The sequence below is a fragment of the Oncorhynchus gorbuscha genome, linkage group LG10, assembly GCF_021184085.1.
Source record: "Oncorhynchus gorbuscha isolate QuinsamMale2020 ecotype Even-year linkage group LG10, OgorEven_v1.0, whole genome shotgun sequence".
Classification (NCBI taxonomy): domain Eukaryota; kingdom Metazoa; phylum Chordata; class Actinopteri; order Salmoniformes; family Salmonidae; genus Oncorhynchus; species Oncorhynchus gorbuscha.
Window position 1 is genome coordinate 50,779,591 of NC_060182.1, and position 11,966 is coordinate 50,791,556.

The 11,966-nt window shown below is 42.5% G+C and overlaps 1 pseudogene; it reads left to right on the plus strand.

Annotated features, from left to right (window-relative positions):
- Nucleotides 1–2,736: 2,736 nt before the first annotated feature.
- On the plus strand, nucleotides 2,737–5,831 carry LOC124046903 (annotated as a pseudogene).
- The last annotated feature ends 6,135 nt before the right edge of the window (nucleotides 5,832–11,966 follow it).

Sequence of the window (11,966 nt, forward strand, 5' to 3'; positions counted from 1 at the left end):
CAACATCAAGGCGGTGGCCTGTTCCTGTAGGTTCATGCTCTACAACATCCGCAGAGTACGACCCTGCCTCACACAGGAAGCGGCGCAGGTCCTAATCCAGGCACTTGTCATCTCCCGTCTGGATTACTGCAACTCGCTGTTGGCTGGGCTCCCTGCCTGTGCCATTAAACCCCTTCAACTCATCCAGAACGCCGCAGCCCGTCTGGTGTTCAACCTTCCCAAGTTCTCTCATGTCACCCCGCTCCTCCGTTCTCTCCACTGGCTTCCAGTTGAAGCTCGCATCCGCTACAAGACCATGGTGCTTGCCTACGGAGCTGTGAGGGGAACGGCACCTCAGTACCTCCAGGCTCTGATCAGGCCCTACACCCAAACAAGGGCACTGCGTTCATCCACCTCAGGCCTGCTCGCCTCCTTACCACTGAGGAAGTACAGCTCCCGCTCAGCCCAGTCAAAACTGTTCGCTGCTCTGGCCCCCCAATGGTGGAACAAACTCCCCCACGACGCCAGGACAGCGGAGTCAATCACCACCTTCCGGAGACACCTGAAACCCCACCTCTTTAAGGAATACCTAGGATAGGATAAGTAATCCCTCTCACCCCCCTTTAAGATTTAGATGCACTATTGTAAAGTGACTGTTCCACTGGATGTCATAAGGTGAATGCACCAATTTGTAAGTCGCTCTGGATAAGAGCGTCTGCTAAATGACTTAAATGTAAATGTAAATGTAATGTGTCACCAGATCTCAACCCAGAACACAAAAGAAGCTTGTCAAAGGTAATGCATGTTTTATATTTTATTTCTGAGTTTTGTGTAGCGTCTGCAGGGTTGAAATATGCTACCCTCTTTGTTTACTATTGGGCTATCATCAGATAATAGCTTCTTATGCTTCCGCCGAAAAGCCTTTTAAAAAGTCTGACATGTTGGCTGGATTCACAACGAGTGTAGCTTTAATTGAGTATCTTACATGTGTGATTTAATGAAAGTTAGATTTTTATATCATTTTTTATTTATTTGCTGTGCTGCATTTCCCCTGTTTTTTTTTGCCCATAAGAAGTTTTTAAAGAATGGTGTTGCATCACTCCAATAGTGTTCCAGACACTATGCCAAGGTGCATTAAAGCTGTTCTGGCGGCTTGTGGTGGCACAACGTCAGAAAAAACAGCTAGCCAATTGCCAGTGCTGGAGAAATGAACTGGATCTCTACTTAAATGAAAGCCCAGCAGTTCTGTTAGGAAGCACTAACTATAGGTTTAATGGCATTAAACATGTAACATAGCTGATTATTAACCATTACTCTCGATCCTAGACCGAAGTTCAGATTAGATGATTCATTGTGAAATGTTCACAGTTCACACTTTCCTTACTGAAATATATAATATGGTTGGTCATTTGGGAACAATAATTCTGAGAGCATGCCTTTTTGTACTCCTTGCCCATTTATCTTCCTATCTCTTGTCATAAGCAACATCTTGCCTTAGGGGAGAACGATACAAATGTTCCCAATTATGGAAATCTTTCCACTCAGCCTTGAGCTGTAAAATCATTTTTAAAAATTGACCTAAAGGGATAGTATTGCCTATTATATAGGCTAGATATGTGACAATACTTTATTATTCACAATAAATTATTCAGACATAGGCTACAGGTTTATGGCCTTATGTCAGCTTTCTAAACATTAGATAAAACTAGAGCCTGCAGGACTTGTTTGGTCAACTGTAGTGTTAAAAATGCTAAGCATCATTATTAGCTTCTACAGACAGATTTGTCTTCTCTTTTCAGCAGTAGGCATTTGCTTCCAAACTGTACATTCTTCTTGCGATTGTATTTAGAAATGTGCGAAATGCAAACTGACTGCCATAGAAATGTAATCCATAGATGGCGGTTCCAATTCAAATCAGGACTGGCAGCCATTGCTAGTGTACCCATGTGTTTAATGGTCAAATTGCCAGGGTTAGAGGTTCCAAAACCCTTCTGTGGATTACATGTCTATGGCCACAATACAACAAGTTGTTCTATATTTGGCACGTGTGCTGCCCAAATTGCAGCCTTCCCGACTAAGGGTTTATGATAAAACTTAATCAACTTCTATTTTTGAAGCTATTTATCTTCTGTGGCTAAATTATGCTCTCTGGTGTAATATTTTGAATGATTTTCAAAATAGACAAGAGTAATATAATTGTATGAAAAAGTATTATTTATATAGCCTAATTATGGCAAGATGATTTACATTTATCAGGGGATGCTACAGCACCTCCAGAACCCCTACTTCCCACAGCTATGCAGGCCTCAGTAGCAGTATCGGGCAAACATGAAAGCAGCAGTGTCAGCAAATCAACATCCTCTTTAGACCCAAATATGATGTAATATCAACATTTATCAAATAGCCCAGCACTGCCAAACTAAGGTTGTTTCTGGTGTATCAGCATATGATACTTTAGACCAAAATACATTGTTATATCAACCTTTGATAGAACGTCTCCCATGTCAATTACAGTGGGGAGAACAAGTATTTGACACACTGACGATTTTGCAGGTTTCCCTACTTACAAAGCATGTAGAGGTCTGTAATTTTTATCATAGGTACACTTCAACTGTGAGACAAAATCTAAAACAAAAATCCAGAAAATCACATTATGATTTTTAAGTAATTAATTTGCATTCCTGTATAGACACAAACTCACTTTCTAGACAATTTCCTTCACAACAGCTCTGCACTGTTCTGCGAAGGGCAAGAAGTATGAATGCCCTGACGTCTACAGTGCTGCAGGTAGCCGAGCAGTTCAGAGCAACCAAAAGGTTGCTGGTTCAAATTCCTCAGTCAACTAGATGAAAAATATGTTGATGTGTCCTTGAGCAAGGCACTTAATCCCAATTGCTCCTGGAAGTCGCTCTGGATAGGAGCGTCTGCTAAATGGCTAAAATGTAGCCACACCCAATTACACCCAATTACTGTGTGTCCTCCTCCGCAGAACTTGGCAGACACTGATATAATAAACAAAATGGTTGTCACGCCTTGGTCATTGTATTTTGTGTTTTTGTTATATGTTTGGGTAGGCCAGGGTGTGACATGGGTTTATATGTTGTATTCGTATTGGGGTTTGTATTATTTGGGATCGCGGCTGATTAGGGGTGTTGTTAGGCTTGGCTGCCTGAGGCGATTCTCAATCAGAGTCAGGTGCTTATCGTTGTCTCTGATTGGGAACCGTATTTAGGTAGCCTGAGTTCGCTTTGTATTTTGTGGGTGTTTGTTCCTGTCTCTGTGTTATTAGTCACCAGATAGGCTGTAATAAGTTTCACGTTCCGTTCTGTTTTGTTTTTGTATTTAGTTTTCAGTTATTTCATGTACCGCGATTCAGTTCATTAAAGTCATGAGTAACCTACACGCTGCATTTCGGTCTGACTCTCTTCTTTCAACAGACGAACAACGTTACAATGGTGTGATATTCTTAATTTGAAAGAAAATAAAGTTATGGAAAGCAAAAGCTATTCAAGTATTATTTGGCTAGGGATGCCATCTACACTGTTCTGGCTGTAGTTTCGCTGTTCCTCACCATGGCCCTTTATTTGCGGTCACTTTTCCTATCAGCACGGTCTTTACTCGCAATTGTGATTTTGCACTTGACTTCCTATTTCTTCTACAAAGTGGTTTTCCAGCTGACATTCTTCAACTTAGCTTCAGCTCTCGTCCTGTTCGGCAGTTGCTCTAACCAGACTTTTACTTTCATTGATTTCTGGAACCAACAACTATCCCAGAATCCACCTGCTTCTCTAGAGAAGAGAGTCAATCAAGTTCTCCAAGAGGATGGATATTTGATACTTGTATCAGGACTGACTTCTAGTGCCATGTTTTTCTCATCACAGGAGTGCGATGCTTTGCGGTGTACCTGGGAACTGTGTACTTAATCTGTACTCTCTCCGCCCTTGCGTGGTTGCCCAGCTCTCTCACTTTGTGTGAGCGCTACACTGCGGCTGCCTCAGCCTCAGTTACTGTTCAGACCTGGAAGCCTTACGGAACGGAAAGCCCAGGCGGGTTCTGGGACACAAGTTCACTAAGACAATGCATCTTCACCTTTGGTCAGAAGCTACGAGGGTTGAAGCAGGGACTGTCCGACACCTCCAATGTACTTTCCCTGAAAAATCCTCCCTTGTGGAGTGGTCAAGTTCAGCTACATTTGGGTCTGCTGGTTCGCAGCGTTGCCCGCAGGTGGAACATGTATCTCAGCTGTAGACCCTGGTATGAGACTACCCACTTTAGAAAACAGGGCAACTCAGTTATTCCACTCCAGCCATCCCTTTGAAAGATATGATGCTGAATATTGCCACCAATTCATGTTTGAATGACTGGTGAATGGGGAGGACCAGTTTTTTACATTAACTATTGTTTGGGGAGTCACCCCAACCAATAATGGCACTCCCTTTGATCCAGAGTTATGGATCCAGTTTAACATGAGTTTAACATGAGTAAACCGTGTGGAATTGTGTGGAAGAGTTCAAAACCAAGGCTTTTATTTAACCTCATCGTCAGAAAACAAAGGCTCAACAGACAATGTCTGTATTGTCAAGCAACTCATAGACTGGGTGTCTATCCGACGTTGCTCCGAGAATGAGGATGCTTTTTTTTTTTTGCTGCAACGCTATTCATTTTCCTTACCAACCGGGTGTTTTTGAACAAAGCCTGAGCATGATGGTGGCCGAGCGGCATGCAGAGGGTTATGTGTCCGAGGTTGGAGGCCTACATTTTGGGGCATATGGGCAAATAGAAGCCCTGGTAATGGTATTTAGAACTACGCACCGCTATAGTTACAACTTTAGTAACACCACCCGTTTCTATAATGATATTGTGTCATGGTTTAATGGAGAAATTTCTAGGGCTCCACTGAGAGCCAGTTGACACTGACTTGCAACAATGTCTAAACTCAGAGACCCTTGTGGTTACTGGGTTCTCCATAGCCCTAACGTTTGCCTTACTTCTTCTGACCACATGGAATATTCCACTGAGTATTTATGGCACTGCTGCTGTTGGAGAAAGTGTTTTTTGTCACCATCGGTCTCCTTGTCCTTCTAGAATGGCAGCTTAGTGGTGTGAAGGCATTCTGCATATCAGCTGCTGCTGGGCTGTCTTGACTTTTTAGCCAACTACTGCATATCATATAATTCAGCTCCATACGCTGATAGAGCTGGAAGAGTTGGATCCATGGCCTTTTGCTGTGCGGGCATCATTATGCTCCCTACTACTGCCTCGTTGTTCAGAAAGCTGGGGATAATCCTACTTCTGGTGAAATGTGTAGCATGTGGATTTGGCACCAATCACTATGTTGCTTTTTCAGTCCTAAAAAAACTGTGGTAAAATAATGTTGCCATGTTCATCTAAACAGGGAACTGAAGGTCTGCCTTCCTGCTCAGCATCAGAACCTAGGTCCTCGACCTCTGCAGTCAGAGGGGCTTTTGGGAGTTCAAAGGAATTTCAATAAAGACCAGGGTAATTACCTTTACCCAAACCAACAGCGGCAAAGACAGTCAACTCAGAGTTCATCTGACGCGCTAGAAGATTCCAATGAGACTTGGCTGAGTGATACTGAACCACGGCCCTCAAACCAACATATATCTATTAAAGCAGAGGGAGAACTTGAATCACAACCAGGGCACCTTATTAATGGGCAGAGAGAGACCCTACGTCTCTCCCTGAGAGAGACCACCTATGAGACAGCCTCTCCCGAAAGTGGGAGGGGTCATACAAGCCAGAGTGAAGGACCAGTCATGTTGCCAAACAGTGAACCAGATTTGCCTGATGTATGGATCAAACGAGTTGGGCCAAGGGAAGATACAAACTGAATGCGATTTCAAAATAATCTAAGCATGCAAAAGTGTTCAGTTCATCGTCTGTCAGCTTCATTCGCTCAATCAGAAACTATCCTTTGATAAAGGTCTAGTTAATGCAGATACTGCTTCATGTGGAATGTTATGTGACAAAGATTCTTCATAATGGATTTAGAAATGTTGAAAATTCACAGCTAGACAGACACTGGAACTTGGATAGTCACTGGCCTTTTTGTCTTGGACTGAACCACAAATTGAATAATTTCCCAATACATTTTAGATGTGAGAGAAGGTGCTCTTTTGCAATGCTTGTGCCTATGCTATTAACTTGTGCCATGTGATTAGAGGCAAAGACCACTAAAACAGGAGGCACACTTCACTTTATCTTAACATGGAAAAGTGATGTAATTCACATCAAATCACTAAAAATAGTTCAGAGATGGAGTCATCTCTCTATACATTGTGTAACCATTTTAATGTCAGAACGTACCACCCATTGCTGTTGCTCAAAGTCAATGCCAAGAAATGTAACATTAATTTGGTAACTGTTTTGACAATTTGACAATTTTGTGTGTATTAATTATTTAGGGGAACTGAACAGCACTGTTGCAGACCTGCAGGTACAAAGCTATATTTGAGCCTTGTTTTTTTAAATATTTTTTTTATTTCACCTTTAATTAACCAGGTAGACCAGTTGAGAACAAGTTCTCATTTACAAATGCGATCTGGCTAAGATAAAGCAAAGCAGTGCGACACAAACAGCACCAGAGTTACACATGGAATTAACAAACGTAACACAATATAAAGTCTATATACAGTGTGTGCAAATTAAGTAAGATTAGGGAGGTAAGGAAATAAATAGGCCATACTGGTGAAATAATTACAATTTAGCAATTAAACACTGGAGTAATAGATGTGCAGAAAATGAATGTGCAAGTAGAGATACTGGGGTGCAAAGGAGCAACAAACAAAAAAACAATATGGGGACAAGGTAGTTGGTGGGTTATTTACAGATGGGCAATGATCTGTAAGCTGCTCTGACAGCTGATGCTTAAAGTTAGTGAGGGAGATATGAGTCTCCAGCTTCAGTGATTTTTGCAGTTCGTTCCAGTCATTGGCAGCAGAGAACTGAAGGAGAGGCGGCCAAAGGAGGAATTGGCTTTGGGGGTGACCAGTGAAATATACCTGCTGGAGCGCGTGCTACGGGTGGGTGCTGCTATGGTGACCAGTGAGCTGAGATAAGGCAGGGCTTTACCTAGCAAAAACGTATAGATGACCTGGAGCCAGTGGGTTTGGCGACGAATATGAAGCGAGGGCCAGCCAACGAGAGCATACAGGTCGCAGTGGTGGGTAGTATATGGGGCTTTGGTGAAGAAAAGAACGGCACTGTGATAAGATTGCATCCAATTTGCTGAGTAGAGCGTTGGAGGTTATTTTGTAAATGAAACGCTAAAGTCAAGGATCGGTAGGATAGTCAGTTTTACGAGGGTATGTTTGGCAGCATGAGTGAAGGATGCTTTGTTGCAAAATAGGAAGCTGATTCTAGATTTAATTTTAGATTGGAGATGCTTAATGTGAGTCTGTAAGGAGAGTTTACAGTCTAACCAGACTGAGCATGCATTTAGTTTTACTTGCGGTTGGAGGTTGGAGCGGTCGGAGGCCACGGAAGGAGTGTTCTATGGCATTGAAGCTCGTCTGGAGGTTAGTTAACACAGTGTCCAAAGAAAGGCCAGAAGCATACAAAATGGTGTCGTCTGCGTAGAGATGGATCAGAGAATCATCAGCAGCAAGAGCGACATCATTGATGTATACAGAGAAAAGAGTCGGCCCGAGAATTGAACCCTGTGGCAACCCCATAGAGACTGCCAGAGGTCCAGACAACAGGCCCTCCGATTTGACACACTGAACTCTGTCTAAGAAGTAGTTGGTGAACCAGGCAAAGCAGTCATTTGAGAAACCAAGGCTGTTGAGTCTGCTGATCTCCTTCCAGACCCATATCAAACATCTCCAATCGAAAATCAAATCACGAGTCGGCTTTCTATTCCGCAACAAAGCCTCCTTCACTCACGCTGCCAAGCTTACCCTAGTAAAACTGACTATCCTACCGATCCTCGACTTCGGCGATGTCATCTACAAAATCGCTTCCAACACTCTACTCAGCAAACTGGATGCAGTTTATCACAGTGCCATCCGTTTTGTCACTAAAGCACCTTATACTACCCACCACTGCGACTTGTATGCTCTAGTTGGCTGGCCCTCGCTACATATTCGTCGCCAGACCCACTGGCTCCAGGTCATCTACATTTACATTACATTTAAGTCGTTTAGCAGACGCTCTTATCCAGAGCGACTTACAAATTGGTGCATTCACCTTATGACATCCAGTAGAACAGTCCTGGATTAGGACCTGCGTCGCTTCCTGTGTGAGGCAGGGTCGTACTCTGCGGATGTTGTAGAGCATGAACCTACAGGAACTGGCCACCGCCTTGATGTTAGTTGAGAACGACAGGGTGTTGTCTACAAGGCCATGCTAGGTAAAGCTCCGCCTTATCTCAGTTCACAGTTCACTGGTCACGATGGCAACACCCATCCGTAGCACGCGCTCCAGCAGGTGTATCTCACTGATCATCCCTAAAGCCAACACCTCATTCGGCCGCCTTTCGTTCCAGTACTCTGCTGCCTGTGACTGGAACAAATTGCAAAAATCGCTGAAGTTGGGAGACTTTTATCTCCCTCACCAACTTCAAACATCAGCTATCTGAGCAGATAACCGATCGCTGCAGCTGTACATAATCTATTGGTAAATAGCCCACCCATTTTCACCTACCTCATCCCCACAGTTTTTATTTATTTACTTTTCTGCTCTTTTGCACACCAATATCTCTACCTGTACATGAACATCTGATCATTTATCACTCCAGTGTTAATCTGCAATATTGTAATTATTCCCCTACCTCCTCATGCCTTTTGCACACATTCTATATAGACTCCCCTTTTTTTCCACTGTGTTATTGACTTGTTAATTGTTTACTCGATGTGTAACTCTGTGTTGTCTGTTCACACTGCTATGCTTTATCTTGGCCAGGTCGCAGTTGCAAATGAGAACTTGTTCTCAACTAGCCTACCTGGTTAAATAAAGGTGAAATAAAATAAATAAAAATAAGAAGTCGGTGATTGACAGAGTTGAAAGCCTTGGCCAAGTCGATTAGTATGGCTGCACGGTATTGTCTTTTATCGATGGTGGTTATGATATCGTTTAGGACCTTGAGTGTGGCTGAGGTGCACCCATGACCAGCTCTAAAACCATAGCGGAGAACGTATGGTGGTATTCGAAATAGTCAGTAATATGTTTGTTAACTTGGCTTTCGAATACCTTAGAAAGGCAGGGTAGGATAGATATAGGTTTGTAACAGTTTGAAGAGGGGGATGACCGCGGCAGCGTTCCAATCTTTGGAGATCTCAGACGATACGAAAGAGAGGTTGAACAGGCTAGTAATAGAGGTTGCAACAATTGCGGTGGATAATTTTAGAAAGAGAGGGTCCAGATTGTCTAGCCCATCTGATTTGTAGGGGTCCAGATTTTGCAGCTCTTTCAGAACATCAGCTATGTGGATTTGGGTGAAGGTGAAATGGGGGAGGTTTGGGCAAGTTGCTATGGGGGGTGCTGAGCTGTTGACCGGGGTAGGGATAGCCAGGTGGAAAGCATGGCCAGCCGTTGACAAATGCTTCTTGAAATTCTCGATTATTGTAGATTTTGTCGGTGGTGCGTTTTTCCTAGCCTCAGTGCAGTGGGCAGCTGGGAGTAGGTGCTCTTATTCTCCATGGACTTTAGTGTCCCTTACCTTTTTGGAGTTTGTGTTACAGGATGCAAATTTCTGTTTGAAAAATCTAGCCTTTGCTTTCCTAACTGCCTGTGTGTATATTGGTTCCTAACTTCCCTGAAAAGTTGCATATCGCGGGGGCTATTCGATGCTAATGCAGTACACCACAGGATGTTTTTGTGCTGGTCAAAGGCAGTCAGGTCTGGAGTGAACCAAGGGCTATATCCGTTCCCGGTTGAACATTTTTTGAATGGGCATGCTTATTTAAGATGTTGAGGAAAGCACTTTCAAAGAATAACCAGGCATTCTCTACTGATGGACTGAGGTCAATATCCTTCCAGGATACCCGGGCCAGGTCGATTGGAAAGGCCTGCTCGCTGAAGTGTTTTAGGGAGCGTTTGACAGTGATGAGGGGTGGTCGTTTGACCGCGGACCCATTACGGACGCAGGCAATGAGGCAGTGATCGCTGAGATCCTGGTTGACAGCAGATGTGTATTTAGAGGGCAGGTTGGTCAGGATGATATCTATGAGGGTGCACGTGTTTACGGATTTGCGGTTGTACCTGGTAGGTTCCATGATAATTTGGGTGAGATTGAGGGCCTCTAGTTTAGATTGTAGGACGGCTGGGGTGTTAAAGCATATCCCAGTTTCGATAATGAAAAAGGAATTTCTTGCACATTTATTGGCAGGCCTGAATTTGAGAAAGGGGAATTTTACTGGCCTGTGGCTCCATCCATCATGTGGCTCCTTCAGATAATTTATTTGCACAGTGATGTGAATTAAGATTCAGCGTAGAGTAATTCAATCTCTATTTACACTTGACAAGGTATTCAAAAATGTAAATCACAACAGTAGTGCAGACTGCGTTTACAACATTGCACCACCAGCTGGAACATCAGTTGAAATATACAGTACCAGTCAAAAGTTTGGACACACCTACTCATTCAAGGGCTTTTCTTTATTTTTAATATTTTCTACATTGTAGAATAATAGTGAAGACATCAAAACTATGAAATCACGCATAACCAAAAAAGTGTTAGACAAATCAAAATATAATTTTAGATTTCAAATTCTTCAAAGTAGCCACCCTTTGCCTTGATGACAACTTTTCACACTCTTGGTATTCCCTCAACCAGCTTCATGAGGTAGTCACCTGGAATGCATTTAAATTAACAGGTGGGCCTTGTTAAAAGTACATTTTGGGAATTTCAATCCTCCTTAATGCGTTTGAGCCAATCACTTGTGTTGTGACAAGGTAGGGGTGGTATACAGTAGATAGGGCTATTTGCTAAAAGACGAAGTACATATTATGGCAAGAACAGCTCAAAAAAGCAAGTCTGCCTAGGTCAGCATCCCGAAGTTGCCTCTTCACTGTTGACATTGAGACCGGTGTTTTGCAGGTACTAATTAATGAAGCAGCCAGTTGAGGACCTGTGAGGCGTCTGTTTTGCTCAGTTGTGCACCGGGGCCTCCACTCCTCTTTCTATTCTGGGTAGAGCCAGTTTGCAATGTTCTGTGAAGGGAGTAGTAACAGCATTGTACAAGATCTTCAGTTTTTTGGTAATTTCTCGCATGGAATAACCTTCCTTTCTCAGAACAAGAATAGACTGACGAGTTTCAGAAGAAAGGTCTTTGCTTCTGGCCATTTTGAACCTGTAATCAAACCCACAAATGCTGATGCTCCAGACACTCAACTACTCTAAAGAAGGCCAGTTTTATTGCTTCTTTAATTACCACAACAGTTATCAGCTGTGCTAACATATTTGCAAAAGGGTTTTCTAATGATACATTACACATTTAAAATTATGAACTTGGATTAGCTAACACAATATGCCATTGAAATACAGAGTGATGGTTCCTGATAATAGGCCTCTGTACTCCTATGTAGATTTTCCATTTTTTTTTTTATCTGTCGTTTCCAGCTACAATAGTCATTTACAACATTAACAATGTCTACACTGTATTTCTGATCAATTTGATGTTATTTTAAATGGACTTTTTTTTTGCTATTCTTTCAAAAACAAGGATCGAATCCCCGAGATGACAAGGTAAAAATCAGTCGTTCTGCACCTGAACAAGGCAGTTAGCCTACCGGGGAACAGTGGGTTATCATTGTAAATAAGAATTGGTTCTTAACTGATTTAACTGACTAAATATAAGGTTGAAATAAATAAATATATACTATATAAAAAATTATCCATTTTAAATTCTGTCTGAAACACAACAAAATGTGGAAAAAGTCAAGGGGTGTGAATACTGTAGATGGATAATCCACAATGTCTCAAAAAAAGCAACATTATTTCTCATACATTTACAAACAAGCAAGCA